This window comes from Crinia signifera, chromosome 3 (genome assembly GCF_055691185.1).
Source record: "Crinia signifera chromosome 3, ASM5569118v1, whole genome shotgun sequence".
Lineage (NCBI taxonomy): Eukaryota > Metazoa > Chordata > Amphibia > Anura > Myobatrachidae > Crinia > Crinia signifera.
This window is the reverse complement of record NC_139219.1, coordinates 203,926,366-203,948,576: the sequence shown is the minus strand read 5'-3', so window position 1 is coordinate 203,948,576 and position 22,211 is coordinate 203,926,366. Positions and strand designations below refer to the sequence as shown.

General features: G+C 38.4%; 1 protein-coding gene across 2 annotated transcripts in view; it reads right to left on the bottom strand.

Annotated features, from left to right (window-relative positions):
• The window catches only part of KHDRBS2 (KH RNA binding domain containing, signal transduction associated 2), a 361,420-nt gene that overhangs the window by 19,887 nt on the left and 319,322 nt on the right, over positions 1-22,211 (bottom strand). Inside the window, exons 13-14 of one of the 2 annotated variants that reach the window (XR_014471754.1) lie at positions 21,319-22,147; positions 9,038-9,179 (exon numbers count right to left, since the gene is read on the bottom strand). The gene's annotated coding sequence lies outside the window, so the exon portion shown is untranslated. The remainder of the gene's footprint in view (positions 1-9,037; positions 9,180-21,318; positions 22,148-22,211) is intronic. The other variant, XR_014471753.1, reaches the window with a different exon arrangement.

The window sequence follows — 22,211 nt, the reverse complement described above, 5'->3', positions numbered from 1 at the left end:
TTGTAGTAAAGATATACTTCAACAAAAGCGATCAATATTGTTATTACTGATAAATGACGACATTTAATATAAAAGTAAATTGCAATATTAGCTCTAACTTTTAATACACTATACCGTGCTCTAAAAAACTTTTGAAAGAATATTCAGCACTAGGTCAAGATTAGAGGGGTTTTTACTAAGCAAGAATTTGTTCACACAACATATTAAACAGCTATTCCACCTAGATAACTTCTGGTATTACACTGATACAATGGATACTCTACAGCAAGCCTGGCCAACCTATGGCTCTCCAGATGTTGTCAAACTACAAATCCCATCATGCCTTGCCACAGTTTTGCTATAAGGGAGTGTTAAAACTGTGGCAAGGCATGCTGGGATTTGTAGCCACAGGTTGGCCAGTGATGAGAATGAGCACATAAGTTGTCTTTCTTTGTTCTCATATAAGCATCACTCTGCCTTCCAGGAGGGAGGAGACTTTAAAATAAGTAAAATAGTAGGGAACAATGAAACTGGGGATTGTAGGCAGGACAATTGGTTGGGTAGAGAGAACTTTGAGAGGAGCTATAGCTAGTGGCTTATATTAACTATTTGCAGTTAGAAAAAAAAGTCATGGGCATAGGGAATAAAGAAAGAACTAGTGATAGTAATGGCTGGATACAGTGGAAGATATCTAACTTAATAGAGAAATGTGTATGTGTGCATATGTATATGTTTGGGGGTTTGATAGGGGTGGCTGCAATGGATGCTACAGTAAGTAATGCCCTGCATATGCAAATGAAGCTGCTGCCCAGTAACTGAAGTCATAAAAGATCATGCACTGATATCGAACACAGCTTAAGTGGCATTATTTTATAATGCAAATATTAAGCAATGGACATACAGTATATTAAAAATGTCTATACATATTTTCTCCAAATATGTTCTATACTTAGCAACATTTAGACAAAGAAACAATAATTAATTGATGGACCACTCTTTCTTATTTACTGAGTCCCTCATGACTCAATCAATGCCACAAGCCTGGTGGAAACAAGATTTGCAACCACCATAAATAGATGGTACAAAATTATCATTGAGACATTATACACTTTTGAACCTGGCTTTTGCCATGGATAAAACATTTTCAGGATTCTGAATTTTATAATTATAAAACATTTTGTGGAAGATACTTAGTACAATGCAACCATTTTAATGTACAGTATATCATTTTAGTTTTTATAATTGTGCTATATTAAAACTGGATCTTAACAGTGCAATTTTTGATATGTTTTTGATTTTGCAGAAGCTTTAGTCCTACATGCACAAGACAACAGTACAAGTTCTAGAGGGAAATGTACATACAGTACATTGGAAGAGAACCAGTTGAAGGACAGAAAACAATGTGCAGTTGTAAATTTAACATATTAAGAAAGGAATACATTTTTAGTGGTATACTGTATCACAGGGATCAATATTGGGCCATGCCTTTTTTAGACCTACTATTAATACCTTTTTACTAGCATTAAAAAATATAAGGTAAACAGATATGTTTTTTTCACAAAGTCAAGTAAAATTATTAACACAGAGCAGGATATTAACACACTACAATCTTAGATAAAATAGCAATGCGGTCTGTCAATTGACTCATTGGCCAGTATTTAATGGGAACAGCTTTTGGTCCGATTTTGCGAAATTTCCAATTTTTCAGCAAAAGTCAGACATTTTGCAAATTAAGGAAATGTTATAGCATTCATTAAAAGTCAGATGCTTTCGGCCATGAATAATAGCGGGTATTAAAAAGTCTGATCCAGATGTTTTGCTTATGGTAAACATACAACATGGTTGATGTAATGGAGTCTGAATTAGAGCTGAATTAGAGCTGTTTTTTTGGGTGAGTCGTATATGACAAAGTTTAAAATCACTTACACGTGCACAATTACAGCACATTTGTGACAAATGAACATTTTGAAAATTATTTCTAACCTTACAAACCAAAAATATACTGTGATCTCCCGAAATAGCTCATGTACAGTATATGTACAAGTACATGTATTTTTGGCATGTTTTCCTGCATCCTATTTGAATCGCTGTGCGAATTGGATGCCTTTACAGACACATACAGTGAATGGAGCATGCCTATTTTCTGTGTGTATTTGTGATATGTATTTGCATACCAGATTAACCCTTTGAGTTCCAACATCTATGTGCGAGATTTACACAATGGCCCTTATTCAGATCTGATCGCAGGACAAATTTGTTCTCAAAATGGGCAAAACCATGTGCACTGCAGGTGGGTCATTATGTAACATGTGCAGAGAGAGTTAGATTTGTGTTTTATTTTGTTTCTGTGCAGGGTAAATACTGGCTGCATTATTTTTTTACACTGCAATTTAGATTTCAGTTTCAACACACCCCACCAAAATGTAACTCTCTCTGCACATGTTACATCTGCCCCACCTGCAGTGCACATGGTTTTGTCCATTGTGAGAACAAATTTGTACTGTGATCAGATCTGAGTAAGGGCCAATATCCACTAAAAATGCAAGCGTTGCTCAAATTTGTTATATACATTTAAAAAAAATGTTTTGTATATAAAGAGTATATTTCCTATAAAATGTAAACATTACATGTCATTATGATGAATAAAAATGTTTGCTTGCCAATTTTAACATCTATTTTGACAAGTTACAGTGTTAGGCTGGAAAACACTGCAACATAACATTTTGTATGCAGATTCAGTTGCAAATTAGGCACAAAATAAAGGAATTCTGCATATTATTTTAATCAGCATAAGCTAACTATGCGTCCAATTAACTAATCAATTTTCCTACTAAATTGTACTCTAAATTGTCTTTATTGGAGTATGATCTACAAAAATATGTGTGGATTTTACAGATCTGTAATAATGTTTTAGGAAAGGCAAAGCTGCAACTTTTTTGTGTCAAACACGCTTCGCAATTGCATACAAAAATGTTTTTCAAATATTAATTTTACAAGATAAAATGAGTAACTTCTGTGCATATACAAAAAATAATTATCCTAATAAAATTTTTGGAATCCTAAATCTTCTCATAACTAGTTTTTGGTGAGTATTTTTATGGCTAGTGTCAGATGGACTTGTGCACCTGTGTATTTTAGCCAAAGGAAAATTCCATCTCTCTGTAGTTATCAAGCAGAGCAAGTATTTAACTATCACAACTGTGGTCACTTAGCTTAGAATATTGATCTTGTACTGTACATGTTCTAGAGCCTTCTGCTTGGCTCATACAAGTATTTTTTGTGTACAGTATATTCATTTAATATTTCTGCCCCTTTACAAGCAGCTTTCATTGAATAATATGCCCAGACTGAGACATAGAATAAATTATAATATTTTCCCCCACACACAGACAGTATTTGTCTTTTATGTAGCACCATTTTGAAGTTCACCTTGTAAGATGAAATACAGTAAACAAACCACCTGATCTGTATCAGTGCACAGTGGACAGATTGCTCATTCATTTGCCATCCTATCACATGGAGAAGGACAAAGACACTCTTATACTTTGTATTACGGGGGATGGGTGGCTAATGTTCTCTCTTGCCCTCTCTGACACTGATATTAATTATTGAGAAAGAAATTATTTTATTTCCATAGCCACAGTAATTACATTTCTGATAATGTTCTACTAATTATTGGTTGTAAGAGAGTAACAAAGAATGGATCTTATATAAAGTACAGTATGCACAGAAACACTTAAAGTATTTTTCCTTATAAACTGATTTGGATGTGTTTGATTGGACATAACAAAATGAAATCAATCTTACAAAACATTAAATTAAAACATGTAAGTTTCAGTGTAAATTTGCCAATCACTTATAAAAATGTATAATATATCATAGCTATCTTATAATATGGTAATTTAACTATAAGTTCATGTCTTTGATGATTAAGTGGTAGAAATGTTAAGGTGATGAAAGAACTGACAGGTTATTTTGACATTCTGCGATATGAGAATTAAATTAGCAACTGATTTTACTTGCATCATAGAAATGTGACTAGGATCATTTGTTTTCATACGATAAAATGATAGTATTATTGTAAAATATTTTCAAAAGCATTTTGCCATGGAATAAACATTGGGCTTTAAATAAATTAGGAGTTATGCGCCCCATACATCAGCAATTAATTGTGACAATCCTCAGATCTGGAGATGATTGTCACAAACGATTGCTGAATCAGATTTTTAAACATGTTTAATAATCTGGTATTATCTGCGGTTATTTGTTTATGTGCGGGCATTCCCGTTTCGTCTTCTTCTTCTATTTAAATTATGAAAAGAAGTAACATCTGAAATGACAATCGATTGAGGTGATGTATGGGCACTTTCCAGATATGAAGATGCAATCTTTAGATGGGAAAAATCTGCCGATCACTGAAATAAACCTGTAATGTGTGGGCAAGTCAGATAGATTGTAGAAACCATTTATCTGGCAAAAAAAAATCACTGGATCTGGAAATCCATTAATTGTGATTTCTGATGTATGGGGCCTATAAGAGTTATTTATGAATAGTAAGACTGATCTATTAACTGCCATCTATGGGTACACACAGCTCAGACATGCAGAACAATATTCAGTTGTGAAAAAGCACAAACACTAAATAACTCCTGTAAAAAATAAGCATGTTCCAAAATTTGCAGAGACTGCAAATACTAGTTGTGATCAAGTTTGCATAGGTAGCAAATGTGCCCCCACCCTCAAAAATTAACAGAAGCAAATATGCCTTTAATATCACAGGAGGTGTAACATCGCTGTGAGCACAAACTATACTCAAAAACACAGTACCATATGCATAAACATTAGTGCAAATGGCAGAAGAGTGTTAATAAAAAGTACTAAAGTTGGACCCTGTAATAATTCAAACACAGAAATATAAACTGTATAAAAGTCTACACTAATAAACATGTTAGCAGCCATCCTTTTCCAAAATTAGGTAACATCCTTTGGAGTGAAAGGTGTGAGTCATCGTAGCAGCAGGTATACTTTATGGTGGACAAGATTCCTACAAAAGTTGCCAGACTGAGGAAGCCGCCGATTCCAGTGACAGGCGGAGAAACGCGTTTTTGAGCCCTTATTACCGCTGGTCCTGCACTACTTTCGCAGAAGCGCAACACACGTGGATTACAAATATTTATCCAGCTGGCTGGTCCAGCAGGAGAGGTCCCCATCGCAGCCAACTCCGGAGCACATCTCTGGTAATTTATGGAGAGACTGACCTGAGTTCCACCTTCCTTCTAAAACAGCGCAAATCAAGTGTACAGGACTGGTAACTATACAAAGCACCTTATAAGCCTCTAGCTAATTTGTACAAAAGCCTCATTCACTTGCCTCATTCATTGCCACAATACAAGTGACTGCAGTAAACGGCATTCTCAGCTAATCCAGCTTTTATTACATGTTTTTCGTTGTCTGTCTTGTTTGTCTGTTGATACTGTGCACATGGATTAATGGAGGGGGGGAATTATTAATTATTTTCTGTGTTATTTTAATAAAGTGTATATTTTTTACTTGAAAATTGGTCATTTAATTACTGAGCAGGTTCGCGCTTCTTAAAGGGACAGACACTCTTTTGCGTGTCTGCCACTTATTCTCCACAATTCCTACAAAAGTGTTCACTGCTTTATAGGGCACCGGAAATTTTTGTATAAACACCATAGCAATGGAACATCACGTATTGTATTGTATTGGATTAACCCCTATATTTTTTTAAAAAGTGGTCAGAACCCTGCTATTACTGTATATCCCAACCAAAGCAATTACACTATTTGCATAATTGGGTATAGCATAGGTTCATATTGTGAATCAGACATGTCTGAAGGACAGAGGTATAAGATTATCCCTGTTGCCCTGAGGAAAGTTGAAATTTGGTGCCCTCATCCCCTTTAAAAAGGTGTGACATGGCAGGTGGAACAGGGTTGGACACAAGATTCATCCGTCTGCAGCAATACTCAGCATTCACCAGTAGGACTCATATCACAGTCCAGCACAAGCTGTGGGTGCGCTGTTGTTTTCTGCAGCACTGGCTGAGTGTTATTAGTCAGAAGCCATCCGTTCCCCTATTGCAGGTTTTAGCAGAGCTCCTGGGACAGAGCTGATTAGCTGTGCAGAAGCACAGGGTGTGCTGAAAAGCTCCATTGGAAGAGCAGCAATCACACTTGGATCCCAATGTGAATGATCAGGTGTACCTTTAGGGCTTGGAGCCAGGAGGCCCCTGCTCAAGGACACAATCATCATCAACTCAAAACTTTCACTAGGAATTTAGTACCTGTGAGTCATGTTCCTCCAAACAGTTGCCTTCTAAGTTGCCACATTTACCATTAACACACCATTCTGTACTTTGGCCACATTTACATGTCCCAGCTCTCGTAGCACAAAGAGTTGTAAGTACAAAAGCCATTGATATAGACTTTGCGTCCACCTAAGGGCCAAATTCAGCTTCAGATGCATTTTTTGCGTTTAATTCCAAAACTGTTTTATTCAGTATACAGGGGGCTGCCCAGCACAGTTCAAGGCCGTCCAGCTTGCCGGATCCCTTCCCGTGATGTGATTGCAAAATTGTGTAAAAAAAATCAATTGTATTGCAAAAATGGCATCGCTTTACAGAGCTGCGAAGCACTTGCATAACTATGGTAGCCTAGAAGTGCAGCCTGGCTGCCAAGGCAGGCATTGGGCCACCATGTTTTGGTTTGCATGAGATGCCATGCAGCTGCGACTTACCACCCTAAATATGGTCCTGACATGATTTAGACTGCAGTCAATCATTCCAAAATGTGACCAAAGTTTGAGGCATAATGCATGCGCTGTGTGGTGTTTGTGCATGTCGTTTACCGATTTCCACACTTTAACAACATGTACTGAATCAGGCCTAAATACGTGGGATTCGTTTTTTTTGTAGGGAATTTGGGCATACAGTACTATATAATTTTTACCTATTGCTGTCTCCACCTTGAAAAAGGAAGCACAGTTCATCTTACCCATGCCGTCAAGTATTCATGGCTGGTTTGCCACAATTGTATCCACTGGTGAGCTTAAGTGCTCAGTGGTGACATATAGGTATGCATGCTCCTGCAAATATTTTGGACATACCGTGTTTCCCCGATAATAAGACACTGCCTTATTTTTTTTCGGTCCAAGGAACACCATGGGGCTTATTTTTGGGGTAGGACTTATTTTAATTAACAATGATGACCGTTATGCTCCCTCAGCCCTGCTTTTATCCACATCATGCCCCTCATTCCTGCTTTTATCCACATCATGTCCCTCAGTCCTGCTTTATTCCCCAACATACCCCTCAATCACCTTACACTTTAAGCACAACTGATGCTTTCCTTTCACGTTTTTCAGTCACTCAGCATTCCCGCTACCGCCACTCAGTCACTCCGCTTCCGCCTGTGTACAGACGCTGCTCAGTCCTTGAGGTGCGCAGTGACATCACATGCGCAATGTATCCCTGGGATCGCTGATGCCAGCAGAAGCGTCAGCAGTACCAGTGCTGCTAGGGGCCAGGGCTAAATCTTTAATAGCAGCATCCATTTCACGTGGGGATGGGGGGGGGGGGGGGGGGGTTGCGAGCTGGAAGCATTGTAGTTTAGCGCAGGGACTGGGCAAAATGGGAATTTAGCTAGGGCTTATTTTTGGGGTAGGGCTTATTTTGGACCATTGTGTAGAAATAAGGGTAGGACTTATTATCGGGGAAACACGGTAGGTGTAAATAAATACACAATGCATGTGCACATGGCATGGGTTAATATGTAAGGTGAGCAATGACACATCTGTAACTTTTGCTCGTTACTTTATAAGTAAAGACTTAATAGCAAAGGTACAGATAAAAAGTAAAAGAGCAGCACTGGGTTTCACTGAAACTATAAGATGTGCACATACATTTCATAAATTATATTTAGGTACTTGTGGACTTTCACGGCTCCCATCGCATGCCATCGCATGCGATTTTTGCCGTTTTTATGCATTTTTAAAATAGCATGCGATCGCATCGCATGCGATTTGATCGCATGCGATCACATGCGATTTTTAACAGAAATGCATCCAAATGCATTGAAATTTGTATCAAACATGTTCAATGGCCCCCAAATGTCATTTTTCAGGCTGTACCACGCCCACTATCAACGCGAACCCGAAGCGTGGCGAGCGCAGCGAGCCCGCGAGGGGCGGCGGTACGTGTCCTATGACCATTTCATACCCCCACTATCCACGTCGGCGTGGAGTTGAGAATAGAAAGTGTGGCGAGCGCAGCGAGGGGACGCGGACACCTGTGAAGCCCGCGAGGGGACGCATATACCTGTGAAGGTATCCGTGTCCGCTCGCCACGCTTCGGGCTCGGTGGCTCGCTGTGCTCACCACACTTTCTATTCTCAACTCCACGCCGACGTGGATAGTGGGGGTATGAAAAGGTTGTAGGACGCGTACCGCCGCCCCTCGTGGGCTCGCTGCGCTCGCCACGCTTCGGGTTCGTGTTGATAGTGGGGGTGGTACAGCCTGAAAAATGACATTTGGGGGCCATTGAACATGTTTGATACAAATTTCAATGCATTTGGATGCATTTCTGTAAAAAAATCGCATGCGATCAAATTTGAGCTCAAATAAATATATATAAAATAATATGAAACATATTACAGTAATAAAAATCAGTGATGGTTCTGAGGTATTGGTAGTATGAAGGTATGGAGTTCAGTCTTATTGAGACCGAAGAATGGTTTCAGTCTCTGGTGTTATTAATTAGTAGGTGGGCCCATATGCATGGCTGATAAAACAACAGTCCCGGTATAATGACCAGGTTGGGGTGTGATAGTTATCACATATAGCGATAAGATATAGATAATATAGCGAAGGTACAATAATACAATAGATACTACAGTCATGTAAAAACAGTAACTACAAATGACATTTCTGGGTACAATTTACACAGAAAAGCTGTTAGTAATAGCAACACTCTGAGAGCCCTCCACCCTATACAGTGGACCCTGATAGAACTAGTAATCAGTAATGGAGTCATGCTTACCTGCCTGGACCAGGGAAAGTACAGGTACAGCTGTGAGGGAGGCTGATAAAATGGTTCCATTGATGGCAGTCTGGAAGGAAGTGTTTCTGTTAAGCTGTGCCTGGAAGCTTCCACAGACTCCCGAACCGGGTCCACATCCATCCTGCCATAAATAAAGTTGCAGATTAAGCATAATCATGCATGCCAGCTCTTATACTTTTTTGGACAGATGTGGAGAGGAGGCTCAGTCTTGTTGCAGCACTTATAGTGGATTAAAAATGGGTAAACATCAGGAAAGAAATGCAAAGGGGAAACCCAGATATGAGGTGCTTCATATCAGTCACGTTGACAAAGTAGTTAAGCTTGTTGGTAGCATATTTTAAAGGAAAGGAAATTGTGGTGTTTAAATAGTGAAGGTTTTATTGGAAAATAAATTCCGTACTGAATTAAGAAGATCATTAGAGCAGTAAAATTGTGGAACTCATTGCCGGTGGGGGTTATTACAGCAACTACTGTTAATTAATTCAAATCAAAAGTGGATACATTTTGGACACTAAGGGAATCCTAGATATGACTTACTCAAGTCAGTTGTTACAAGTCAAATAGGTTGAACTCAATGAACTAACGTCTTTTTTCAACCTTAATTACTATGTTACTATGTTACAGTAGCTTCCGGAATCAGATAATTACAAGCATGTCCATATGTCATGACCCATGTGTCAGTAAATTGAAGCTAAATTATAAAAAATAATCAGGCCAATTGTAGAGGTCAGAATCCAAGGCATCAACCAAGTTTAAAAAAAAAAAACAGGCAGAAAGTTCTGAGTCACTCTGAGTAGCTCTTTTGTGCATGGCTTGAACTTCCATAAGCATTTCAGTCGACAGAAGGACTGTCTTTGCTGCTCTACTCTGTTGACCATAAAGGTTACACACATTATCCTGTGAATGCAGCTACATATATTTCACCAACCTCTATCCATCAAGCCTGATGAATAAATCAGTGAGTCACTGACAGTAACTGGTTCTAATACTGCTGCTGCCTACTCAACCTTCACTATGCCACCCACTTTTCAGCACACTGCTGGAACCCCGGCCCGGGTAGCTCATGTGTATGTCCATGTGTGAGAACTGCAATAGGGTTCCAGGTACATACTTTAGTACAGTATATTATATATACACATATATATATATATATATATATATATATATATAAAACTTTATATAGTTTGGCACTCTGGATGAAAGCACAACTCCCTGGGGTGCCTTTAATCAAATTGATATCAGTGTTAGTTCATAAAAGAACAAATATAGCGGCACTCCAAGGCTTGAAGCAAGAGTTCTTTATCAATATAAAGTGCAGTACATTATAATACAGCCAGGGTCATCAACGTTTCATGGCCACTAAGGCCATTTCTTCAGGATGATGGCGTGAGGTTGAAAACTTTGTACTTGTACTTTTCCACCCCATGACCCTGGCTGTATTGTAATGTACTGTATTGATAAAGAAATTTTGCTTCAAGTCGTGGAGTGACGCGCTATATTTGTTATTTTATGAACTGATGCTGATATATATATATATATATATATATATATATATATATATATGTGGACTCAAGCTCCCTAGAGTGATATTTTGTAAATGTTTGGGGGTCATACAGAATTAGCACTAATCACATTTATAATTGTAGCTATATATAAATAAATATATAAAAATAATGTGTGTGTGTGTGTGTGTATATATATATATATATATATATATATATATATATATATATATATATATATAGAAGGCAGGGGGGAGGAAACACACTAACAAAATAACACTCTCAGGCCATCCTATCATGGTAAATAGCTAGAGCGGCAATCATCATATAATGAATGCATTTTTGCTAACTTTAAAATAATTAACTCCCTCATCGTTCCAATCTGCCAGATCAGACGACATATCACTCAATTCAGCATGTATCCAACAGTATTTATTCCTTATATACAGAGAGTGTTATTTTGCAAAGATGCCTGGAGTGCTGCTTTTCCTCCCCCCTGCCTTCTGTATGATTACTGGAGCGGGCACCCGGCGCAGCCACACTAATTACAGGGAGAGCCGGATCACCCCACAAAAAGTGTATATATATATATATATATATATATATATATATATATATATATATATATATAGTAAATTTGAAAGAAGACAGCAGCGGCACTCAAGCGGGAACTTTTAAACGATGTATTTGTCACAGCAAAAACGGACCTAAGTTTCGGGGATTACACGCCCCTTTGTCAAGGTGAAAAAATCATTACTAATAATGATTTTTTCACCTTGACAAAGGGGCGTGTAATCCCCGAAACGTAGGTCCATTTTTGCTGTGACAAATACATTGTTTAAAAGTTCCCGCTTGAGTGCCGCTGCTGTCTTCTTTCAAATCGACTATCCCTTAGTTCCAGAAGGCACCCAGGCAGTTGCCTATCAGGGAGAGTGCCGGGCCGACCCCACCGACTATATATATATATATATATATATATATATATTCTGCCCACTGCCCTGCTGTACGGACAACATGTAAGCTGTCTTGACAAAGGACTATGTGTTGGTCCGAAATGTTGACTAACTAAATAGTGATGTATTAAAAATTGTTCTCTTTTGGACACTATTTGAAGTCTGGAGTGTGCTCTGTTATGCAGATGGTTGTGTCTGCACCCTACAGTTATATATACTGTATATATATATATTTTGTATATATAAATATTGCTGGACTGGTGATTTATAAAGATGTGGTACTCATTCTCTTAGCTTTGAAAGAAAGTAATATGAATAATTTGTAGACAGGTAAATCCTGTCTCACCATTTAACTAAACCTAAGGACGACATACAGGTCGGGTATCCCGTATCCGGGCATCCCGTATCCAAATTATTCCAAAAACCGTGGTTTTTCGGAATAATTCAAAACAAATTTTTTTCGTCCCCCCCCCCTAACCCTCTTTTAATACTTACCAAGTCCTCCGGCGTCCATGGCAGGCCTTCAGCATCCTATCTGGCGTCTCCAGCAGTCCCAGGAGTGCTGGGGAACTCGCGCAAAGCACTCCTGGGACCGCTGGAGAAGACGCCGGAGAGGATGCTGAAGGCCTGCCATGGACGCCGGAGGACTCCATGAACGCCGAGGGACCATCGGGGACCCACCAGGGGCAGGTAAGTATGCCTAAAAAAAAATATTCCAAAAACCGGAAAATTCCCTTATCCGGAATGCTCGTGGTCCCGAGCATTTCGGATAAGGGAGACTCAACCTGTATAAAAACAATTTAATTGATTTTATATTTTTTTCTAAATTTCTCAATAAGAAACTTTTGACCTAAGGAAAGCATTTAAATGTGTTTTTTACATACAGTATAATAAAGATGTGTCCATATAAATAGCAGCCCCATTGTAGTAAATGAGTAGTGAGAGCATGCATTTATATGCGACCCCCTATGCCCCTATTAGCGTGCTCTATAAAAGTACACATCTTTAAGTGCTGATACTGTATTATTTTGTAGTTTATATTAATCCTTACACTACAGGCACTATAAACATCTAGGAATTATCATGTTTGTTTTTTTTGCTAATATATTCGCTTTATTTTTTGAATTTTACAATAGACCTTGACAGATTTTGATTCACACCACAGAGCAGACAAATCAGATTAACATTGTCCTAGTTCTATTAATAGACAATACATTCTATATATATGCTGTGTAGAATAAAGATGGAAAAGTGAGGTTTGCAGATTGTATCGCTGGATTTCCATCTCTATTTCTCTCGGTAATTATACTTATCTCTTTTCCAAAAGTTTGTTCTTCAAAATCTAATTGTATTTCAGATTTGCTACTTTACTCTCCCAAATCAGCATTTTGCATTTTCGTCTTTGTGTGCATTCTGACCACAACACATTACATCTAAGATGCATTTTTGGCAAAAAAGATTCCTACCACTAGCAGAGTCTCATGGAACCTAGCCTGCCAATGTGAGCTGCTTGGAATGACTGTAGCAGATATATGAGGACACATTCTTAAGAACAAGGCTTGTGTTTGTGTATATTTATTTAATATAATACAATACTTGATTGGAAAGTAATCTAAGAAGATTATGACAATATCGAATCATTCTGGAGTCAGAAACAGAAAGAGACACTGCATCCTTATTGGTATTTGCTGTTATATAGCATTAACAACGATACTAAAATTCAGTCATAAAATTAAACATCAGCAATAAATTATTATTGACACCTTCAATGAATATCAATGAATATTTCAAATACATGCTGTGACTAGTTCCTGATTCTCTGGGACATAAATTTGAGGTTAGACAGATGTAAAATCCTGTCATCCATCAACATAGCTAAAACCAAATATCTGGTAGCTGAAAGAAGATTGTGGACTTGCACAGAGCAACGTTTGTATAAAAAGTAATCAGTTGGAATTACCAATCCTATTGTAACCATAAAAATAATCATGTGATGTGGTCAGATGAGACAAAACTATTTTAGGTATAACTCTTTAGGTATACACACACACAAGGCTTGGATAAAAAAAAAAGACTATACACAAATAACAGTACCTTACTGCTTGACATAGTTATAAATGGTGGTGAAACATTGATGCCTTGGGCTGTTTTGCTGCTAGGTATCCAGAGGCTCTTGAATTCCATTTTATAGCTGGAAATTTTAGGCCAAAATCTGTCTGCCAGGTGGAACTTGGAAATAAGTGTGCATTTCAGAAAGAAAGTGACTCAAACACACACATTGTAATTCACATAAAAATGATAGTGGGAACACAAAATCAAAGTTTATAATGGCTCTTTTGTGGTATAATTGCTATAAGTCAGTTATGGGTGATTTCAAATAAACCAGAACAGTACCAACATCACCACAAAGTTGACTACTGTTTCGATTCCAAATAGTTAATTTACTAATGGTCGGTTTTTTAGTTCCATTCCCTCGATAGTGCATTGGTTTCAATTTAAAATTCTAAACGTGCTCTTCAGACTTAGTAATAAAACAAAAAATGGACTGAAAAGGGAACTGGAAATAAACTCAAAGTCGACAAAAGCATTCCTATTGGCCAAAACAAGTCACCTGTAATGGTATTACCCACAAACATCTTCCTCTCAGGGCTAATTTGCATATCCACAATTATTTAAAAAGTATTACTTTGCTTTTAAAAGCCATGACTTATACAGCCAGAGAGCCCCTGCATGCTTATCTTTCATATTTGTCTATCATATTGAGGTTTCAGACAATTCCACATGAAAAAGATTATATCAAACTACATCTTATCTATATTGAAAATATGTATTTTTGATCGATTTGCAAATCAATTATTAGTAGATATGGGTTAGAAATATACCTCTATGTTAAAGTATTAAAAGTTTGGAAGTAGTTGTAGTCTAGTTCTATTGAAGTGCAATGTACTATTTCAGTAGATTTTGCGTTTTTTTTTTTACCTTAGTAAATTCCTTACGCACAAAATCAACCAAACATTGATGGAACATTAGGAGAAAATACAAAATCAACCTTTAGTTAAGGTCTCCAGAAATAAACCCAATTGAAAACCTCTGGTTTGTATTGAATAGAGCAGTTAACATGCAACAGCTTATGTACTTACTGTACATCGAAGAATATAAAAGAACTGTAAATGTTTTTCATGAAAACATCAAGGGTGAGATTTAATGGGATGAGAGATTCAGAAAATGAGAGATTTGGTGAGAAATCTCCAGTTTTTTTAAAGCGGCAATCATTTACACTTCAAAATCAAACTGGTTTTGCAGTGTAAATGATTGCCGCTTTATAAAAACCTGGAGATTTCTTACCAAATCTCTCACTTTCTGAATCTCTCATCCTATTAAATCTCACCCCAAGTCTTTTCTAACTTTGCTACATATAACAGTGGCTCAGCGCTGTTTTCCCTGCCAGGGATATCTGGGATTTTATTTATTTATTGTGTTATAAAACAGTGGTAAAATAAAAATCTGAAGATTTCACTTTCCTTATACCTGAAATATATCTCTTTGCATGTTTTTTTTTTATATGTTAATTTTAACAATTTTTCGTGAAAGGTGGCACAATTTCTGGAATTGACTGTGTAGCTAATGTACAGGTGAAGGTTATATATATGGAATAAGAATTCCAACGTCCTGGAAGCTGCAGTTCCAACAAACTACTCTGTCATTCTCACAATCCCAGACTGGACCGCAGCGGAGGCAGGGTGGCCATCTGCTTTAAAAAAGCACTAAAACTTAGGGTCTGCCCAATGGAAATTACTCACTCATTTGAGTGCATTGCTGCCCGGAGTTCTGCACAATTAGGTTTAAGAGTACTTCTCATCTACCGCCCCCCTGTAGATGGAAAGACATTTCTACAAGAGTTTGCAGATATTGTTGGTGGGCTAGTTCTAGAGCACTAAAGATGGCTCATCCTCTGGGATTTCAATGCATGGGTTGATGATGAGCTCTCATGCCTTGGCCAAGATCTCATGTGCACAATAAATGCTCTTGGGCTCACACAAGTCACCCCCTCCGCTACATATAAAAGTGGTCACACTCTTGATCTTGTCTTACAGATTGGATTAGAAGTCTCTGACCTAAAGATAAGCCCAGTCACATGGTCAGACCACCCCTCAAAATAGCTCTTTGCCCATGGAATTGACCAGATATCACCCAAGGAGGGGTATGACTCCTCAGGCCATGGCAGCTAACTTGGACCTCTCGGCAGTAATGGGGACCTGTAAAGATCCATGTTCCCTAGTCCATTATTATAACAGGGCTGTGACAGCGGCACTGGATACTATCGCCCATGTGCGTATACGACCCTGCAAACCACACCCTCAAGCACCCTAGTTTGACAACAGTATTCATGATCTCAAAAAAAGGGGTCATATACTTGAAAGACGATGGAGGAAGACAAACCTGGCAGAGGATAAATAAAATCTAATCAAACACATTGGAAAATAAAAATCAACAATTAAAAACAGAGTTCCTTTCAAATGAGATCATGGCATAAAAAAATAGGCCCGCTCAGCTTTTCCGTACAGTGCAGATGCTTTGCAAACCAGCATGCCTGTAGCCTGATGTAACCGCGTCCCAGCCCAGATGCAATGAGTTTGCAAAATTCATTGCAGATAAAGTATCTATCATCCGGGCTGAAATCACCACAGTGACACCAAAGGAGTACCAACATACCAAGCCTGCCAGTGTAAAACACCTGCCTTCATGGGACATCTTTGACAAAGTGCTGGAATTTCCCGAATGTTGCGTCCCTCCTCCTGTGATCTGGACCCTGCCCCATCCAAGCTTCTTTTTGGGTGTATGGAAATAATCGGCCCTGCATTCGCAAAAATAGTTCAATGCTCTTTGCAGACAGGCATTTTTCCTGAACCACTAAAGGAAGCAATAGTCAGACCACTTCTTAAAAAATCGAATTTAGACCCTGACTGCATGACCAACTACAGGCCAGTATCAAATCTTCCTTTTCTAGGAAAGGTTATTGAGAAAGTGGTTGCAATTCAACTAGAGACCCAACTGTCAACCCTTGACATTTATGATCCAATCCAGTCAGGATTCAGGAGAAGACATACAGTAGCACAGAAACAGCTCTGGTATGTGTGCTCAATGATCTTCTAAATGCAAGGGATAGAGGAGACTGTTCAATACTAATCCTTCTGGACCTCTCTGCAGCATTTGACACCATTGACCATGGGATTCTTATTGAGCGCCTGAAGAATGTATGTGGTCTGGGTGGCACAGTCCATAGCTGGTTCAAATCATTTCTCGCTGGCAGGTCACAGAGAGTTTCATCGGGTGTATACTCTTTGCCACCAGCACTGTGGTCTTGTGGTGTCCCACAGGGTTCTATACTATCTCCCATGCTTTTTGCAGTATACATGCTTCCTCTGGGTGACATAATCAGATGTCATGGCCTGGTCTACCACTGCTATGCAGATGATACACAACTGTACCTGTCCTTTGCTCCAGGCACTGATAACACAATAACACCCTTAAATGGCTGCCTAGCTGAGCTCCAGGAGTCGATGAGTGCCAGTTGGCTGAGACTGAGCCCAGATAAAACAGAAGTCCTGATGATAAATCACAGTACAGCAGCATAGCCAACTGACAAGTCTTACGCTGGTGGGCACAGCACTAACAGACTCTGATCATGTGCAGAATCTTGGTGTTGTCCTGGATAGTAGCCTGACACTTAAACATCAGGTGTCAGCCACAATCAAATCCTCATTCTATCATCTAAGGTGTCAGCCACAATCAAATCCTCATTCTATCATCTAAGGAATACAGTCAGAATCAAGCACTTAATTCCCTCAGAAGACCTGCCTAAAGTCATACATGCATTTATATCATCGCGCCTAGACTACTGCAATGCCCTCTACCTGGGTCTCCTATATATGAAACTCTCTTCCTCGCACAGTGCGAGAAGCCCCCACTGTAGAATCCTTTAAAAATAGACTAAATACATACTTATTTACTCAAGCATTTTACTGATATCTACTGTTAAGCTTGTTTTGTATTTCGAGCTGTAAAGACAATGGTAAAGCACTATGAGTCCTATTGGGAGAAAAGTGCTATATAAATATTATTATTATTATTATTATTATTATTATTATTATAAAAATATTGACAATGATTTTTGAAAAATGTGTTCACCTGGTAAAGTATAATTTTTATAACTATACATCTTTTAATAAATATCACAAACACATACCATATAGAAGCAAAAATTGTAGGAATAAAAGTAATGAATGTTTTTAAATAAGAATTATATGTGATACAGTACTAAATCTAAAAGGGGCTGAATTAAGGACCAGAGGTTAGATATGATACGTGATGGCTGCTGCCTGTGTGCTACAGTGCATAACATACATACATACATGTCATTGTATGAGTGTGTGTTGGGGGAGACGGGGTGGTGGCAGTAAAAACCTAAATGAAAAGTTGCATGTAATACATATGTTAGCTGCCAGCCCATAGATGTTTCACTGGGTTGCCGCTGCACCTGTGCACTCAGCTTGTCTTCCCTTGATAAGCCCAACCCAGGCACTGGCTGAGGGAGGGCTTAGAAGGATAAGTGAAAACAAACACTGTGTCCCAGGTGCTGCAGGAGCAGGCAAGGTAGCACATAGATTGCAAAAAAATATATATATACCAGTACATTTATGTATATATGTGTTAACCAGCCCACCATGCATTAGATTACAGCGTAATTTACTAAATTAATTCTGCTGCCTGCAACAAGTGTGTAAATAGCAGTAGCATTTAAACTCATTAACAGTGATATTACTAATGGGCTACTAAATGATAGAACAAGTACTGTAAGAAGTGGTTCAAATCTTTAAACATTGAACAGTTTAAAACAAGTAAATAGAGCTGCGTCTGACTGTAGTCATTCACTGTCAGCATGGTTTCATATATAGCAAATATAATTGATTTTTTTGACAAATTATGTGTCAAATACTTTTGAAAGTAATATATTTTAATTTTGCAGTGGTGTTCAATACAGCTCCGCATAACAGTTTGTCATAAAGGACGACAGTACTGGGTCTAGAGGAGAAGTTTGTGTTTAGGTAGAAAACAAGATTATATTTAGGATATAAGCAGATATAAATAATATATGCTTAGACAGGCAAATGTTTATAATTCTCTAGCATGGACATCAGTGTAACAAGCTTGTGATTTTGAATGTGTTTATGCAAGCAAAACTGGCAATGTGCACTACTTGCATTCATATTGAGAGTTGTGCTTGGGGCTGCACAGGTCTGCTGACTGCAGCTATGAGCAGCAATAGCAAGAAAAAAAACTATTGTGTCAATGGCCACCAGTGATGGTGGAAAACCCTCTGGTTCACCAGCATTGACAGGAAAACAATACACATTGGCCATATACTATTGATGGTATAGAACCATCATGGTCGATGACCAGGCCTATTTTGTAGCTGCTCAACAGGGTTCACAATACAAATATATTACAAATTGATGGTCCCCTACATGATCTGCACCCAACAATACAGCACTACTGGATAGCTCCTTTCCTTTATCACAAACTGTATTTGTCCCACCAATACACTGTCTTGCCAGGAGATTACATTCAGTTGCAAGTATAAACAGACCACACATGTTGAAGGATCACCTCACTAATTGGACTCCCTCAGGCTAAAAGAACTTACCAGAAATGAATGAAGACTTTCAAATTTAATTTTGCAAGTGTTGTATTTCACTAAAAAGGTATATGCTGCATGTCAGCACATACAACTCTCAGACAAATACTGGCGATATTTCAACTGTCCCTCATTTCTAAATATACTGTAATTTTGAGGCTAAAGGTGCTCACACACTGTAAAATGTGTTCTAGGCGTGATTTGAGCTATACAATGTGTGCTATGCAATTTGAACTTCAGCAGTGCCTGAATAACCAATAGGCTAGTTAAGATGCAGCCTAGGACGCCAGGGCTGGAGGCAGGTGACAGCCGAGGAATAAAATGTAGACCTAATTTATTCCATACTTGTTAGTTATCACATGTCCCGATGTACTGGGGGGGGGGTCAAGTTCTTAAGGTGACTGCCAGATGGTTGTGCCAGTGTAACTTATTGATGGAACTATTACTTTAAGTACATTGTGCTTCAGCGCCAGCCTAAAGCCAAAGGCTCCATCCCACGCCAAAAGCATTAGATCCTACATGCCAGTTGTATAACCTTCATAACATGCACATACTGTATGTCATAGGCAGCATTAATGTCAAGTCCCTGAGTACCCATACATGTGTGTTTAGCAACATTACAATGGGAGCTACATGTGTATTAGCTTAGGGCACCTGGAACCTTTAATCAGGCCCCGAACCTCAGCGCTATGCAATTTAAACTTTATACACTGTGCTATTTGAACTAAAGAAGATTTGGACTAGACTACAATATGTAATTTAAATATGTAAAGTACATATCGCATGTGCAGGGTGCAATTTGAACTAGACACAATGCAATGAAGTACAAAAATACCTGCCTTACACACTATTTTGCCTTGCGGTGTGGACTATCGCATTGTATTGCAAGGCAAAATAAACACGGTGTAATTTGAACTTGATGCAATGCGATTTTAACTAAAGAGTTCAAATCGCATGCGAGAATTGCACTGTGTGTGGGCACCTTTAATGCTTTGTGTAATTTTTATACATTGTCTATTATGTTCTACTGGTCAATTAATATTTTCTGCATTTTAAATACTATCCTTGCAATCTATTCTTATTCCTTATGCTGGCCACACATCAGACCAACTTTCCTCCAACCATCCAACTAGTTGCTTGGATGAAATAAAAATGTGGTACTGTACGGGAGCAAAGGACAATCAGAAATGTGCTCACAAACCCAGGAAAATGGACAAAAACATTCATACAAAAAGTTTAAATCAAACAGGTTCAACTACAGTACCCTGTCCGAGCGACAGTTTTTGTCCTTTTCCAGATTTTGGGAGCAAATTTCTGAATTAAATATTACATTTACTCCAATCCAGTGCCATATTTTTATTCCATCCAAGCAACTAGTTGGATGGTTGGAGGAAGGTTGGTCTGATGTGTGGCCAGCATTACATGTATTGTAAATGATTGGCTACATTTAATAAAAAAAATGTTAGTTCTGTAAACTAACATAATAGTAATTGTATTAGTTCAAGGTCCTTATCATTTTTATATAAACCAATATTATAATTATTTTGGCAACAACAATTTTCTCATTTATTAGTGCACTAAATTAGTTTTCCCAGACATATATCTGCTTCACGCGTCAGGAGGCACAGTGGCATATGCTCAATGTAGCATTGAGGATTACATACGGTATGTCTTGGCACATACAGGTATAGACTGTGCACATATTTATTTGAGACTGTGTCCACACAGAATATTTGAGATTGTGCAGATTTCTGTGATGATAACATTAATACCCTGAAGTGGCAAAAAAACCTTGGATAGCAGTATGTAAAGATGGTAGGTGATGCCACTGTATTTTGACATATTTGAAATGGCCAGACTTACAATGGCCACAGAAGGTATTATAACCACCCATGGACATAACAGTGGAAGACCACAGGTACTTAATGATCATGGTAAGCATTGAACATGGTAACAGACAAGTGATACTGGCTAAAATAAAATCAACATTAAATGCAGGAGGCACCAGACACATACCCAGTAGGTCAGTGCAGCTTCCATGGAAAATGGAAGCAGAACACCCATTAGAGTGCCACTGTTGACACTACAACACCAGACACAGCACCTCACCTGCACTTGTGGCTTTGCTAATTGGATCCTGGAAGATGGCAACATGATGGTTTCAGTTATTTCAGTCTGATAGTAGGGTTTGAGTGTGCTGCAGATCCCATGATGCCATGGATCTCCATTGTCAAAAAAGGCACTGTTCAGGCTGGGGGTGGTTCCATGATGGTGTCCGGTGTATTCCTGTTGCATGGGATGGGTCCACTGGTCTGTGTGAACACATCATTGACCAGCAGCTGTTATGTTGCAGTGCTTGGTGATGTAATCAGCCCTTAATGAACTTCATGTACACCCACAGCAATAGAATACTCCAGCAGGATAATAAGCCGTGTCATTGGTCCCAAAGTGTACAGAATTTGTTTGTGGATTCTGGAGAGTTCCAATGAATGATGTGGCCACCACAATTGCCCCCCAAAATGTACACACTTGAGTATTTATGGGATGTGGTGGAGAGGCCATTCATAACTAAGATTCTGCACCTACACTTATCATTATTATTGTGGGAAGCTATTCATATGGCATAGATAAACATCTCACCAGAGGCTATAAGTGTCAGAGTCCTGGCTAATGATGTCTTCATAAACTCCCACACAACACAAATGTAATAATGCACATATAAACATTAGGGGTGTATCTGAATGTCCCTTTGGATTATTGAAAGCAGGTTCAGATGCCTTGATTATTCAGGTGGTGTATTCCTCTATGCCAATGCAAAGGGTGGTTGACAGTTACTGTATAGTTGCTTCTTATATACTATACAATTTTGCTGTATATCAAAATAGAAATGTGTCTGTAGTAGTAGACATTAATGAATCAGAGGTCCTTGTACCATCTGCTGGTGTAGAAAATACAAACAGAGACATATTAAAATTACTTTACATGATTTTTAGCTTTATAAA